Source organism: Bombus huntii, chromosome 13, assembly GCF_024542735.1.
Source record: "Bombus huntii isolate Logan2020A chromosome 13, iyBomHunt1.1, whole genome shotgun sequence".
NCBI lineage: Eukaryota > Metazoa > Arthropoda > Insecta > Hymenoptera > Apidae > Bombus > Bombus huntii.
Window position 1 is genome coordinate 6,361,878 of NC_066250.1, and position 17,155 is coordinate 6,379,032.

General features: G+C 37.3%; 1 protein-coding gene across 3 annotated transcripts in view; it reads left to right on the plus strand.

Moving 5' to 3' along the window:
• LOC126872469 (uncharacterized) overlaps positions 1–17,155 on the plus strand; it is a 140,515-nt gene that overhangs the window by 38,205 nt on the left and 85,155 nt on the right. For all 3 annotated transcript variants that reach the window (XM_050632451.1, XM_050632449.1, XM_050632448.1), the window contains exon 2: positions 14,547–14,675. The gene's annotated coding sequence lies outside the window, so the exon portion shown is untranslated. The remainder of the gene's footprint in view (positions 1–14,546; positions 14,676–17,155) is intronic.

Sequence of the window (17,155 nt, forward strand, 5' to 3'; positions counted from 1 at the left end):
TTGAACTCCTTCAATCTTTCGAATTGCCAAAATAGATTAATCTTTAACATTATAATAGATCGAAATTGATCAATGGAAAAGCACAAGTGCATTGATTATCAAAAACTGGAATAAATACGTTCAGTTTTTATGTTTTTATACGTTCAATTCAGAAAATCTTGTTACAAAATTCGCGAACATTTGCGAACATGTACAGTAATCTTTCTATTGGAATATGAAAATAATTGCGATATAAATGGTTATTGACGAATTATAACTATGTCATGACTATGTTTGTGCAAGCAATTAAAATGCTTTAGTCATCCAGAAAGTGTACAACAAAATTTGAAGCATGATTATTTAGAACATCTGTATATATTTAATAGTAAAAATATAGAGAAAAATGATTGTGATCTGTGATATTCCCATTTAATAGCACATAGATTTCTCTATTAGAAGTTCATTTCCTTCGCAGTTTCTTCAAGTCAAAGATTGTGCCACTTGTGTTACTTTCCTTTCGAAGCCCTCCTAATTTCTATATTTCGCAAATTGAAATTTACAAATGTTTAATTTCATTGAACCATCGTAGCGAATAGATATCCAGGAAATGCACAAATATACGCGCATGTTCATGTAAATTTGTTTTGTGCTTAAAATATTCACGATGATAGAGCGTAGCCTGGTTGTAGTTTTATCACCGAAAACGGAAGACGATTGTTAAAGTTACGGGCAACAGAGCTGATCGATTACCATTCGAGGTAGAAATATTTATGGTGTAGTAAAAGTTGCAATTGCAACGGGCATAGCCTCCAAAGTGGACAGGGGAAATAGAGAAGGAAAAGAGTATGGAGGATAAAAGGGAGATGTTGGACAAGGACGAGATACGATAGACGAGTTTTTCTTGTTGTTGGTTGATAGAACGGTGATGAGAAAGAAACGAGGGAGAGAAAGAAAAGAATAGACGAGAAGAAAGAGAGAATAAAAACTAATAGAACGGAAGAGATAAAGGATGGATGGAAATCGTTCCGTTTTGTGTTCACCTGGAAATCTTTTTATACCGCGTTGTTCTTCTCGTTGTTAATGGCGACGTCCCTTTTTAATTTATCCGGAGATATTTCACATCTGACTACAAATCTTTTCTCCTGAATTAATTCATCCAAATTATAATTCTAAACTTGAAGTCAAATTCAATCGAATTTTTTCAAATATAAAAAGGACGATGTTTTTTTGTATAAATTTCACGATTAAAAGATTGTAGTTCGCTAGCTTAGATTTATAAAAACTACTGTATTTATATGCACGTACGAAGAAATGAAAAGTAAGAAGGGAAAGGAGAAAGGGAAGAAAAGAAGGAGAGGAATATATAACTCAGCTTCGAAAAATATGAGTCAATGATAGCATGGTTTTCAATTTCAAAATTAATTATCGCTGCTCATGTGTAACAAAAAACGAAGGAATAAAGAGAAAGAGAAACGAATAACAGAGCATATTTGGACAACCTTTTGTTTCTTCTCTTTTCTCCAGCCTCCCCCCCCCCCCCCCCTCCTTCTTTCTCCAGACAACATACCTTCTCTTTAATTATGGCAATGCAAATTTATTCGAGCCTCTTGGCTTTTTCGCGCAACTCCTCTCGCGATAAAAGCCAAGAGAGAACTTCTGTTCGCTTACAATGGTCTCTTGTTGTAGCAAAAGTGTCTCGAAGAAAGTAATTAAACGAGCACCACCCAGGACGGATATTCGGAGATGTTCAGCGCGAACGGATCTCTTGATAAATATTCAGCGAATCGCCTAAGAGATTGAACGACTGTTTAAACTAAAAGGCCTCGTTTCACAGTGTAATTGCTCCCACTTGCGATTATAGAAAGCTTTCTAAAAACCCGCATAAAGCTCCAGGTCGTACAAACTTATCTAATTTATATGTAAATTCCTCCTCTTATTTATCAATCGTGACTGTTTCTTCTAAATTAAAAGTAAAGAAACCATCGTTATTGCACGGTATATAATTCCATTTGACTGGGGCCTCTCTCGAATAAATTCCAGAATACAGTAATTCAATAAGACGTTGAAGAAGACCTAGTTTACCTTCACGGAAAATAGAACCGCGAGCGTGTCTGAATTCCAGAAAAATCTTCTTCCCCTCTCGGTGAAATAAAATCGCGAACGTACGCAGGGAAATGATAAAAGTCAAACGAAAGTGAAGCAACGAGATCTTGTCGACCAGAGGAACGAGGACGTCGCGGAGAAGAAGAATATGGTTGTTTCGTTTGTTTGACAAGGGAGTCTGACACGAGGAGGTATTATTCTACTGTGTGTTTCTCGAGCCTATTTCAATAGATACGTTACTCTGGGGGACTCATGGGTGAAAATGCAAAATCATCCCTCCGTCCTGGACATCCTGAAGCCCAGCTCCCTTTACGACATACTCTCAAATAGTAATTACGAAATTATTACCAGGCATTTCGATGATCATACATCTGCCGGCCGGCAGTACGGATCGATTCTTCGTTCACCCAGTTTTTCTTTGGTCTTGGTGCGATTCTACATCTACTTTCGATACCTTCTCTTACCACCGATTCAATCTAAACTTAATGTTTAAGGAATTGGACGTGCACTTTGGTAAGAATCTTCTTCCGGCACACGCGATTCGAATTTTAAGTTTTAGTTTGACTCGGGTACGACGAAGAAAATGCTATTCTTTCTCGATGAATTGTAAGTTTCATTTAATTTATTATAAATAGACTGGTTGTTTTTATGCTTAATTTTATAATTTCATATTTTTGTAAAAAATAGCGAAAAAATCGAAACGAAATAGAGACTTACCTTGTGAATATTACAATGATTAATTTACATGTATTTGCATACTACATGTATTCTATGCATTTCTGTGTCTTTAAATATTCCATAAATGCATAAAAATCCACAGTGTAGATATGAATTTCAAATATCGTGTAAAGATTGCAAATATGCTTTTTACTTGTAAAGCACTCGAAATCAAGGGTTACGGAGAATTTTCGTGTGAAATTTTGTGGCGATGAGGCACTCGCCTTCATGTTTGCTTTGCTTGTTGTCGAAGTATCGTTTTACATCCTCCATCCTTTTCACCTCATTTTTCCCCAATCCTAGCGTTGATTTTTCTCTCTTTCTCTTCTTTTGGTCGCACTAAACCTCATAAAAATTCGTAGCGTTTTACGGTAGCCAGTTGGTAACTTGATCGGCCCTGAACTCGATCTCTCGTTTAACGTTGGACGATCCTCGATTTAGCGGGTATAAATTTTACCTCGTCCTTTGCACTCAACTTTCTCACGATTCCTTTTTCCCAGTTCGTACAAGATTCGACCTTCACTTTCGCGGGAAATTCAATCGACAGCGGCCGCGCAAATGCAATCTTCGAATAAGTTCGTTCTACATTAGGTATCGATATAAGGAATTCGAGATTGGTAGAACTCCTCGTTTTTCACGTTCAATTCCTACTAGTAAATATTATGTGAAAAAGTACAAGGTACATAAAATGCTGCGTACTTATAAAGTGCAAAAGTTACTTGACCTTTTTAACCTATTTCTAAAATACAAATCTCAGAATTTTGTAGGTCGGTATACTGCAAAAATTTCGCATAAATATAGTCCGTTTTCACTAACAAGCACAATTACTTGCAAGAGCTTTTGATTCTTTAAAGAAAATTTCTGTGTTATTTTGAAAACAATAGCAAATTATACCTCAGCTCTCAGCGAAAATGAATTCACTTATTTCCACTGCTAAATTCACGTCCTTTAATTAATATAACCGTAACACCCTTACCAGAAATTAAACTAGTACAAACTAATATTGGAACGGAGCAAACCTCCAACAAAGCAAATTTGATAGAACGAACAAAAGCATCGAGCTCATGAAACTATCTCACAAGAATCTACGATGAGCTCGATAGAAAGAAGAAGACGAGTTCGTTTGAAAGGAGAAAACGAGTTCGACAGAAAAGAGCAAAATAACCTATCGTGTGCACTAGTGGTCTAGCTAGGTTAGCACGCATTAGGAATCAATTAATAGTTCGTTTATTTTGGTCTGGTCAGGTGTAACGCGAGAAAAGAGCAGAGAAACAGTCAGAGCGAGATAAAATGATTAATCACCGTAGTTAATTGGGCCCTTACAGAGAGCAGGCTTTCGCGCGTCACGCCATCAGCTACGAAAGAGTAAGAGAGAGACAGAGGAATTATTAACGACACCGCTTCGCTCGTGGACAAGCACGATTTCTCCCGTATTAAACGCGAGAGATTTTCCTCAACTGTTCACCCACGAAACAGTTTTATTTGTCGCTTTATCTTGTTTCGCTATGCAGAAGGATTTAGCACAAAGGAGATTAATTTATCGAGCAAATATTATCGCAGCCTTCAACGACATTCGCTGAAATTTAGTGCTACACAAACGATAGATTAAATACCAATAAGAATTCCAAAATCAATGATTTTTCCTAGGATAACGGATTCGATAAATTCTGTTGCGTTTAAAGGGTTTCACATCTTTCCAAATTTTAAAATATATTACGTGAAATATTACGTGTGTTTCCATATTGTCAACTGTTGGAACCTAGGAGTCCTCTCAGGTTCAGCTAAACAGGGTTGAAAGTAAGAGACGTTTGATCGCCAATTCGCGTAATACCTCGTGTTCGTTGTATACTATTCGTGCGCCTCAATTACATCAATGTAAAAAATGTGTAGTATAATGTTATTATTGTGGTCAGATCTCCGTAAAATGGTGTTTGGTCAAAAGATAGGAGGAGTAAAAATTGAGATAAACGATTGGATATTCGAACGAAGTTTTTAGAAGGAAAATTTGAGTTTTGTAAATGGTGTAAAACCAGAGAGATGTAGAAAATCCCAGGTATGGAGGGAACGATGATGTGAATAAATCGAAGGTGATTGCTTCGTTTGTTAGGATGACTACTTCGTATATTTTCCAGAAATCTCAAGCTTGGGGTGTTCTACGACCCTGTAACAGTCCATTATTTCGTTCGACTATGTAGTCGCGTGTACTGATTTCCACGAAAATAGAAGTAATTGATTCAGAGAGTCTATTATCTGAAACATTTCTCGATATTCCACTTGAACATTGGAGCTTAAGAAATTTGCTACTGCTATGTTACCGTATTGTAAAAATTATTCACCACGGATTTACAAACATGCCGTTCCAATAATGGTGGGTGTATTTACTTGGTTTCTCGAAGGCACTCTGCAGCAAATTCCTCGAATTTTCCTTAACACCTTGTACGCGTCGGCGAATTTATTATTGTTGCCCGTTACATAGCAAATACGAAGAAAAATTTTTCACCGGGGCAGGGAATAAAAGCATGGTAACTGTTTGGCGAGAGGCGTTGACCTCGTGTCGGTTGAGTGTTCAATTGGTTTTCACGGTGAGAATAGATCGTGGTAGGCAACCGGGGTTTCCAGACAAAATTCAACGATTTTTACGGTAACCATCTACGAATCGATCGTTGAGTCACAGCACATTTGTGGTAGACAGTAGATAGGGGAGAAAGGAATAACGGCCGATTATAGCGATCGGAGTATTGCGAGAAAAGTTTAGGAGATGAAAGCGAAATGGGACGAGCGGCCGGGTAAAGTGCGATACCGAGTGCAAAGTTGTCGGACATATGTGGCGGAAGTGTTGAAAGACACGGGCGAAGTGTCCCTCCGTCGTTCAGCCGGAAGCTTTTATCGTTCGAAACGTTGGCTGGCAACTTTTTCTTGTCGACCGAGCAAAAGCGACGTCGATTGTGTCTTCACTCGCGGATACTTCTGCCCGCCTCTTCCGGTCGATTAATTTTTATCGATTAGTTGGCTTTCTCTTTTATTTTCTATATTTTTTTTTCCATTGTTGAACGGTCGTGCAAGGAACTGCTCCAGAGAGAAAAAAATACACACGGGAACAAAGAGAGAAAATGTGGAAGTTTTTGCTTTGCCGACCGAATTGCTTCGTTATTTTCGATGGCTAGGAAAGCGAAGGATCGAAACGGCCAGGAATCTAGGTTGAAAAGATTTCCACGATAAATTTTGTTTCGTGTCCGTGATTTTTAGTTTTCGAACTGCTGTTAGATTTTGTTCGGGCGATGGGCAATCGATATTTCGAGGACGTGTAGACGATTTATCGTTGAGTGACGCGTTACTAATGTCGAGTCGTGCGTCGGTTGTAGATCCTTGCCAAGATTAAGGGAAGCGCCTGTTCCCGCGATTCATTAACGTCTCTGGAGAACAGCGTGACGACAAAATCGAGTTTACTACGCAATCTACGGGAATTTGGTGTGTCTGTCATTTCACTTTGTGATTGTTCAGCATTAGATCACAGACATTAATCTGGAATACTAAGTCCCATTTCCCTTTTCTATATACTTGCATCAAGAATAATATTAAATACACGAAGTTATTTTTTAATTGATCCCTTGCGCTATAAATATCAAATTAAACTCTTAGTACGTATTATAGTACCGATTTAATGAAAGCACATTGAATTAGCGATATAGTTTAGCTTCAACTTTAATAATATCAATTCCAATTCTTCAAACCTGAGAAGTATCAATGTCAATTTGTTCATATTTTATTTTTGACACGCTGTGTTGCAATATTAAATAATTAAAATTGACTTAAGCAAATATTCTCATCTGGGAGCGTTATTATTAGGAGACTGGTGGAAGAAATAATGTTTACATAATTATAGACTAAGAAACTTAAGATTTTCCAAGATTACATTGCATAATTTTCATGCGATTATTTTCCTTCCTTGTTAAGTTTTTATATATTTATGTCTTATTCCGAATGATTGTAACAATTCGTATTGCCTCATTCACCCTAAAGAGAAGATAAAAGATAATCTATACGGCTAATAGAATGATGCAAAGGAAAGTGTATTTTGTCAAAATGATAGCCTCTAAAAATCGTATATAGCTGCGGGAGTAATCTCTAGAAATTTCTCGTTTGGTTGAATTCAATTGTATTCCAGAGATTTCCTGTCGTCGTATCCAGAAAGGTGCGTATCATTAGCATAACAGAAAGCCTAACGAAGATTCATTGTTAGACAGATCTGAATCCAACCGTGATTTAGCGGTTCTTGTTAATTACATTCCGGTTGTCGGAACTTCGGACTGATTATTCCGATAGACAATAATAATCGGCGGTGGTGTACGGGAGCTTGGTGGGTTGGATCCATCGGAGCTAGGCGAATTTCGCGATTAATCTCAAGGAGAATCTAATTAGTCCGCGAACAATACCCATGACGGAGAGAAACGACGTGGATAGTAGCAACCTGCGTCGATCAGTCATTGCTGGCTTGTCAGCTGGCAACCTAGATCGCTTTTACTGACTTCGTTCTAATCTACTCTTCGTTTGTTCTGCCCTCGATCATTCATTCTAACGCGTACCCTTGTTTCATGAAGGCAAAAACTTGAGTGGGGAGAGCCCTAAGAAACTCTGTTTCTTTTTCCATCGAACTTCATATTTTATCGTTAATTAATTTCATAGCATCAAATACATTGGAGTTCTCAAAGATCTCAAGCTTTTTATTTATCGTAATGGTTTCTATCGGCTTTCGTATGAAATAATTTTCTTAATCTGCCAAAACTTGTACGAAAATTAGTCATTATTCGATCGATAACCTAATGCAATATTAAAAATTGTCTTCAATAAAAATCAGTGACATTGTAATATTATAGATTAAGTTAGTTTCTCTAGATATATTATCTCTTATTTTATTAGATTAGTAAAAATCTCTAAAATATTTTAATAAATACTCTGTATATTTTATAAAAAATCATCTTCTAGTTCTTCCTTTCATAGTGAATGAACACAGTAATAGAAAAATAAAATTCAGCTTTTGTCCATTGTAGTATACCTCGCAAATGGGTTTCAATTGTTCTTATTCATTCCATAGCCTTATTCGTTCCTTATCTATCTAAGCTCCACGAAATTTTCCTAGCGTCGCGATATTCACCGTTAAATAGTTAAGTCACATGTAAAGCCCCTTAAAATTCAGGATCGTTTCGAGTGTGGCGGATGCCTATCCCAACCGCATGTAACAAAAGCTCGCACATTGGTGTACCGCGCCAACAACTATAGGTCGACAAGTTTATCGATGGTTTTACGGCTGGGTCCCTTTTGCCGTGACCATTCGATTCAACATCGTCGAAGGTTTAGTACTCAGCGTGCAGGCGCCGCTTTTATTGCGCACCCTGAGTCTGCTTCCTTTTCGTTCGAACGTTCATTCGTCTCGTAGATCGCGAACGTTTAGGAAACTGTTTGGACCAGTTTCCTGTTATTTTTGTTCGACGACTTCCTCGACTGGAATTAAATTGCTGATACAAAAGGGAATTTCGAATAAAATTTACAGGTAGAAAATGTATGTACGCAGAGTGTTCCATATAACGTAATAATATAAATTAGGAGATGATATTACGTTACAAAGTACATCGCAAATGAAAAATTAAATTTGTTTCATACCAGACTTTGCTTTCGGGAAAATTAATACTAAATTTTTATTTAATAGACGGTAATAAATCTTGCTTATGGTGTAATATTCCCAGTCATGTTTGTTTTACTGGGTAGTGGAGAAACAGGATACGTTTGATCATTTCGAAAATTGGTGAAATTATTTCTCATTCCCATGGGTATACACTTTTGCTTTTCGTATTTTTTCATGAAATTAAATTTCTACTATTGCATCGTATTGTATCCTGGTTTCATTCTATGTTCTCACAAGTCGAACAATAAACATAAACATGAATAGAAATGTATTAATTTACAGCGATGTCCATTAACCGTAATATTTTTTCTACGTTTTAGATTTATTCTTATAAAATCATCCCCTATATTTTGTAAAATCGCAGAAACACACATCTTTTTTATTTTATAACATCTCTAAATAATGTATATGATATCTCTAAATAATGTATAACCAGTAATAAATTATTGTACATTTAAGGACAATTAATTATGAAACCGTTAATGAAACTCCTAATAAAAAATTTCAATTTCATTAAGCCGACGTATTAAATTTCAGAATCGATACAGAGATATCTTTTTCGCTCTACTTTCACATTAATTAATCGGTCGTCGATGAGCCAACTTTAAAATTATCGTATAGATTTATTAATTAAGAGATAGCTGAACCACGCAGATACATGTGTCCAGCACGGCTTGATTCGCTGCTGGGTTTAAATTAGCGAGATCAAACATAATTAAGCGCACGGCCCGATTTAATCTTCGTCGAGGAACCCGTTGAATGATTTCACAATACTGTAACGTTGAGAGAATATACGCTGAGGCTGGATAGTGGTGGATATTAATGTTTCATTTACACGGCTTAGTGCACCCTATAATTATATCTGGGACCGTGATATATACAGCTTTCATTGTATTTGGTGCATCATGCATATGTCTTGTTTGGCAAACGAGTTGCACTCTCTCTTGGAATTACTTTATTTCACTAATAATTTTGTTTTGTATAATTTCGATGTACAAATTACTTTTAATTAAAATAGTAATGTACGGTAGAAGGTGATTAATCGTGGTTGTAAGCGAAAGTACCATTTTGCTATGACAGAAATGGAGGAATTAGTAATGTGCCATTTATACAGCATATACTTCATGATTATATCTGCAATTGCGAAATGCACGAGTTTCATTCAGTTAGGTGTTCTATATGTCTTTTTCAGAATTATTATATTGTATTAATAGTTATAAAATGCTATTTTTAATTAAGCCATTTAAACGATACTAGTATATATAATTTTTATTTAAATTTGAGCACGATTTCCAAAGACACAAAGATAAAATATTTGATCTATTTTGCTTAATACATTTCTATAAATATATTTAAGAAAGTACAATTCTGAAAGAAAACAGAAAATCATCTTTCCTTCTCCGGGCTTAATCAACTCGCCCCTCAAGAGTTTAATGAAGAAAATAAATAAATAAAAAGTACTATAACGGCAAAGGACGATTAATCGTGGTTATAAAACAAAGCACAATTTTACGATGACAAAAGAGAGGTATAATTAGTAATTCCAAAGGAGCTTAATTTCTCCGAATGAAAGTTTCGCACGAGTCGCTGTAGCTACTCGTGTGAAAACTTTCCAGGCAGTGAAAGTTCGCCGCTCAGCAATTTCGCGTTCGAGAAATTGATTGGAATATCTCGAGACTTGCAGATTGAAACAGAGAAGTTTCATCAATGTTGAAGGGAAAAGGACAGATCGTAAAACTTCTCCAACTTTCAATTATGGAAAAAACACGGTTAAGAATCGGGCGGTCAGAATTCGTTTTCCTTCCCGAGAGTAAGATTAAAAAATCATTCCTCGTTGGCTACCGCTCCTCTCCGATCTCTGTTTTGTTTCTGCTTTGTATCAGGAAGGAAGCATTGAGCTTGAAATGCTCGAGCTCGAGATGCAACTTCCTTGTAAAGGACCGTCTTTGAAGTTGAAATTTCCGAAGTTGTGCCAGAGAGAAACGTGGTCGAACTTGTTGCAAATATTAGGGGCGAAAGCGAACGTAGATAATAACCGTTTCTGTAACGATAAAGAGGTTCATCGTTTCGGAGAAATTCTCTTTCTCCCTGTTCGAGACGCGTATAAAGAAGTATAAATTAAAATGACTCCGTCTAAACCTGCTTTACTTCATCGGCCATAACCAATTAAACACGGTCTTCATCACCTGCTGCGTTTGATCGTTTAAAAATGTAAATAACCTTGCTTTCCGTACCGCGACAAGCCGCAAATTACGAAAAACGGAAAACGAGGAGAATAATTAAGGCGAGCGAAGAAAATCACTGAGAAATGTTGAATAGAAGATAAAGAAAGTCTTGAGGGCGATGCGCGATTCACAAAACTGCGTCGATTCTTTTGGAAAATTCTCAACCTTTGTATCTAGAAGCGGTCGGAAGATTTGTCTATATGGAAATCAAAGGTGAATCACGCTGGCTGACGCTACTACAACCACCGCGTCAAAGCCTCTTTTGTTCTCCCGTATGAAAAGTCGTTGAAATAGTCACCAGACGAAGTGGAGGTACACGTACAATTTCGGATCGACACGGTAAAGTTGCTTTCGAAATGGCTGGGTAGATACGACGGGATTGTTTCTGTGGTGCAAAGTCCGTTTCAAAGATCTCTCTTGCGTTTGGACATGTCGTTAGTTAAGCTTTCCAGTTCTCCATTTGATCTTAAAATTCAGATATTGAAATTTGTAATTTTAATTTCTCATTCTAATTAGATTGTTAACTTAGATGAAAATGAGTTTAAGACATAATGAGAGGAGAGGAAAGAGTCGACGATCGTCTAAAAGAAACTTCGCTTTCTTTCCGGGTAGACTTTGATCCGACGTTTTTCAAAAATTAATTAAGTTTCGGACTTTAGAATTTTTAATCCCACTGATTTAATTAATTATTTTTAATTTAGATGAAAATATGCTTAAGATGCAGAATAAGGGAAAGGGATGGCTATCATTTGAGGAGGAGTTAGGGTTCCAAAGTTTTCATATCAAAGTTAATATATAAAATAAATATTTTTAATAGGAATAGAGATAGATGTGGCGGGTAGAATGTGAAAGAAGTCGAAAATCGTTCGAGGAAGGAACAATTTAGAAGCTTACGAAGAGAGGAAAGAAACAGCTTGGGATATTCTCAAGGAATTTCATACTTTTGACAGTAATTGAAATGTATTTCCCGGTTACGGGGGAAAATATGGGTGGATTTTTTCCTGGACGTTCAGGTTCGCCCGATAATGCCACGGTATCTCAACGGTAACGGATGCGAAATTCTCGCCGCACCAACTTTCCTGCGATTTTCTCCTTTCCTTCATCGTTTCCACGGAATTTATGCGAGACGCAAAACTTTCCGCTGACGGTAGGTATACTTTGCCTTGGTGTTCTTGAAAATGACGAGTTACTTTTCTTGAAAATAAGTAAAAAAAAAAAAAAAAAGGAAAGAGGAAGAAATAGACGAATTAAAAACGATCGAAATTATCCCTATACGTCGAATTATAAACTAATACATAGGAAAATGTTTGCTCTTTGCCACTGATAGTCACTCTCCTAATTTAGAAGGTACACACTTGCTTGAGTCAGAAGTAAATTATCGTCTAGGTATTACAACGATTTAAACCGTATTAAGACCCTGAGATGTGTTTGAAGTCGGTTGGGAAACTTCTTGGAAGTTTATGTTTCACATCTTAAAATAATCCAGCCACATTTCTCCCTATAATCCTCTATCCGGAGAACGGAACAAACTCCATGAGTAAACTCATCTGATCCCGAGGAAATTTGTGTTCTTTCGTAACTGTAATTGGATCCGTAACATTCAATACTATAGAAACGAGGAATTTAATCAAATCACAATTCCATCTTGCGCTATAATACAATAAAAATATCAACGTTGATTTTTTCCACACAGCTTCACGGTACCAGCTGGGAAGTAATCAATCGTCGCGAATTTCTTTTCCGTGGTAGATCGATCGCATCTATCGAGTTTCATTTCACATCTCTTTCGAGTTTTCCTGGTGCCTTTTCCCGTCTGCGTCTCCAACTAAGTTCAGATAGTTCACGAGAGGTGCTTGATAAATTTTCTTCAGCAGTTTATAATAAGGCAGCTCATTCTGCACTTCCCCCCTCCCCCCTTTGCTCGTCTATCATCCTCCTCTTACTCGCGTTTCGTGCTAGTCAACCGTCGACCCTGTCTACTTCTTTTTCTTCTTCGTTTCCAAGACCTTCATCTCGACCCTTTTAGAAGTAAACTCGCTCCAAATTGCCCCTAGAAATCTCATTTCCACTCCGATACCTCCCTCCTGGAAACCGATTCTTGCCGAAAAAAGAATTACACAAAGTTACAAACGGACACGAACCTCGTACACTCTATGTCGTAGCGATGCCGTGTGCCCGAGTGACACGAGCAGCATGAGGAGGTTTGCGAACTCCTGCAGGTGAAAAAGAAGAGACAAGGGTCTGAGAGTGTTAGCACGCAAATGAATGTGGATCAGAGAGGATTGCAAGGACGGGCTTCTTCTTTTTTTTCTATCACTACCTTCGAGATCATTTTCTCGATAGGGGTGACGTTCTGGAAAATTGTAGTTTACCTAGCCTGATCCGTTCTAGGTTCTTTCATCGGTTTGCGTTTATTGAATGAGCGTCAGAACGGTTCAGTAGTCTCGCTATATTTTCTAATTCGTTTCCTTAAACCAAACCTACATCCAAACCTTCACCCAAGATTAGGTTTATGGTTATGGTTAAGTTGTTGGGGTCAATGTTTGGATGAAGGTTTGGGTGATGGTTTAGACTAGAGTAAAAGAAAAAGCATCCTCTATTTTTGGTTTTTCTTCAAGCCTACAAATTTTCACTCAACTCGAAGACACAACGATCACGATCTTTTCTAATTAACAGCGGGGAGCGATGGAGCTTGGCTATTTTAATTTAGGTAAAACAACTTCTTCTATTGAATTTTAAAAGAGCAATTCTGTATTTCTATCTTATCGTTGAACATGATATTGTTTGGTTTATTTCACTCATTAAATGGAATAATATATAATTATAATTATAATTATATATATAACTATATAATACTATAACTAATAATAACATATATATATAACTTGCGAGACAATTTAATTGAGATTCAGTGATTTTGGGGCACATTTTTCGATATTAATCTGATAAAACTAAGTTTGGAGTAGCTATAAAACGAGCAACGCGAGGGAAAATAATGGGATTTTTCGGGCGAATTTTGCACTAAGGCAGGAAGTTTGCACGCAATTAAGCCGTAGTCAGGCGCGTCAAATTGAATGTTGCTCGATTAATTTTCGTTGGTAAAATATTCGCCGGCGACTCCGCATTGCTCTGTCTCAAGATGAAATTTAATTATGCGAGTTAGCTTCACTCGGCCACACCGCGTTCCCGACGTTTTTTTCACACTAATAGGCTTATTAGTTTGTTATTCGTAGCTCGACGCCGCTACCTGAGAAGTTTCATGCGACCACCACGGACAACTTTAATTGGGTATCACTTCATTCCACATGTGCACCTTTTTTAGTCCTCTAGATCTCCACCGAATGAAATAACTTGTTATTCTATCGCGCACCCGTGCCACATAAACAGTTCCTGTCTTACGCTTTTATTGCCACTTGTTATTTACGAAAATCAACAACACATCAAACAAACCACATCAGAAAAAAAGTCATAGTATATGTTAAATTGATATATTTTAGAAAATTGATTTCCTATGTTCTCTAAAAAAATTGTTAAAACTCTTTATGCTGTAAAAATCACAAAAATATCGTGACTGCATTATGGAATAAAAATTGCCTGGTCCACTAAAAGACGTAGACCATAGCGTTCGTCTTAAGAACGGGTTAATTAGGTAAAGAATAGAGGAGCGATAATGTTCGAGTGTGTGCCGTTTCATGAGCGAGTAAAGAGCCATTGAAAATAAGGCTGCGTTTAGAGAACCATTGGCAATGCCACGCCCCTGCTTTCCACTTAACCTTAAAACACGATATTCTCGTTTACTGTTCGCCACGGAGATTGATAAGCGTTATTTTGATCTTTTGTAGGAAGTAGCTGAACACCCGTGGGACAACGCGATTCAGGGTGGAAACAGAAGGCAGAGTGAGGCAAATTCAGAACGACGGGGGAGTGTGACTGAATAATCGTGGAAACTTAAAGAGAAATTCTGGGTCAAGGTGAGTTTCTTTCCATCTCGAATAACGAAATTTTATTCTTCCGTCTGGGACTCACGGTACTAGCCTCTCGCAAACTCATTATTATAGTACTGTACCTTTATAATTTGTGTAAGGGTGGAAATTAATTGCCAAAGAAATTCCTTTCTTTAGAGTATTTCATATTTAATTCTAACTCGACTTCGCTTTAACATATTATCGCTTATAGTACAAAAAAAAAAAAAAAAATATTCTGTCAGAGTTCAGTTTTACTTAATCGGAACAAGATCTTCATCAGTACTTACAAATTACGATGCTTCTGGTACAATTAGCAGTACCATTTTCTACGACTACGCCATTAGTCGAAGTTCTGTTGGAGATTTCTTCTAACTTCGCTTGAGAAGGATGCTCGAGAAGAACAGAAACTTGCGAATAAATTTTGATTGCCAGTTACGAGTGAAAGCGGGCAAGGAGGCTGGCGGTGATGATTGTCTCTGTTGCTAATTAATTTCGACTCGCCGATTTCTCAAGAAAGTTTGAACGAGGTCCGGCGTAACTTCTCACGGGACGTAACCTTAAATGAGGTAGAGAAAACACTGGTGTATAGGGGAAGAGTAGAAGAGGATAGTCGGGGCTAGGAGAGCGTGGAAATCCTAGAAAGCCTCGGGGTCAGATAGCACGCTGGCGACGGCATTTGAACTTTGTCTAAGCAGAAACAGAGTCGTTTCCGAGTTAGCTCGGATTAATTCTGAAAGTTCCATGAGGTAACCCTCGAAGGGTTGAAGTACGGGTGTCGAGCTTCCGCTCACGGGATCTCAGGGGGATGGTTATTAAATTTTGATACTCCGGATTCCTGACTTTCCCTCCTGACAAACTTGCGTCGTTTTCTACGCTACACTACCAATACTGTTGTGAAACATTCGGAATAATTTCGGCTGTCGAAAGTTTCTTAGTACGAACGAAGAGAAGTTTTGCCCGTAGCGCTAGCAAATTCTAAATGAAAGTTTTCGTTTCAAATTTCAAATGTTCCAACTTACGAATTTTCAAATTGCGAATAGCCCAATTTTTAGATATTCAAATTAAAAGTCGTAAATTAAAATTGCCGAATTTCAAGTATAACAATTTTCTCAACAAAGTTTCTAAACATTTGTATTTCCAATAATAGTCACGATAGTACGGGTAAGAGAGTAGAGTAGGAAGTAACATTATCGGCGATGAAATCTGTTCTAGCAATTGTGAAGGATTTTTTCTTACAGATTATAACTGCTAGCTCTGAAGGATTTGTAGACAAGAAACGAGCAGATGCTAAAGTTCCCTAGAATCGTTGGGATAGTACGTCATACAAACATGTCGGTATATGCACGCGAGTTGAGGTGGGGCGAAATTTCAGACCTGAAGATTTCGTTGAACTAATACCCGTGGGGCAAGAAATTGCAAACAAGATCTTCTCGTCGCCACCTCAAATTAATCCTTCGCGTGCAACAGATGAGACTTTGCTGTATGTGGCTCCTTGCTCATCTTTCAAGTTGCATCTCGATAATGATCGACCAAACAAATTGGTAAAACGATTTGAATATTTCGATATAGATTTTTGTTAATCTTTGGGAAATTCTTTCTAACGTTTTAGTAATTTTTTACATTATATATCCATAAAACCTAAAATGAAAATTACAAAGATTTCCAAAACACTGCATTCCTAATCCTGATATGTAGGCTGCCGTTTCTTCAAAAAGAACTTCACAAATGCTCGTACTTTATTTCACGAGCGTTTCTCAATTTTCAAGGAGAATTTGAAGCACAAATTTAGAAATTGCTCAGTGAAATGCATTGGTTTCAGAAACACGAGAAAGGATTTCCAGACGGAGAAAAACGCTTCGAATTTCTTCCAAGCGATTCTGTCAATATTATATGGTCCGCTGAATTCCAACCTGTTTAATGAGATCATTTCCGTTTCTTTCTTCTTTATTCCAGTTTCCGCGTGTACCTGTTTTATCACTTTACCAGCGAGGAGAACATTTTCACCTTTCCACATTATTTCTTTGAAAACTCAATAACTATACGTAATTGCTTTCTGTCGTTTGCGTCTTCGCTCATTCTGGCAATAAAATACTTCGTTCTCCGCCTTGTCACGAACACGGCTGCGTTTTCTGTAAAACGACAACAAGTCGATACAAGAATCATTTCTCCGCGACGTGAGTCTTGTTTCGTTCGAATTTCAGGATTTCATTTAATTTCCTTGCCTCCTATCTGTCATATCAAACTGTCGTTTCGATCCTCCGATTGCGCAGAATAAGCTTGGTTTTCCTGTCAAAGTGGAAATCACCTTGAATCGCCCTGCTTAGGAAATCAATGAATTCTCATACTAGTTATAACATTATTTTTAAGGCAACTTCCATCTTTGCAACATTCATAATATCTACCGTTATATGATTTTGTTAAAAAATTATCTCAAAAGCTCATAAAAAATCTCTATATTCCCTCCAATATTTTATCAAATCCTCTTT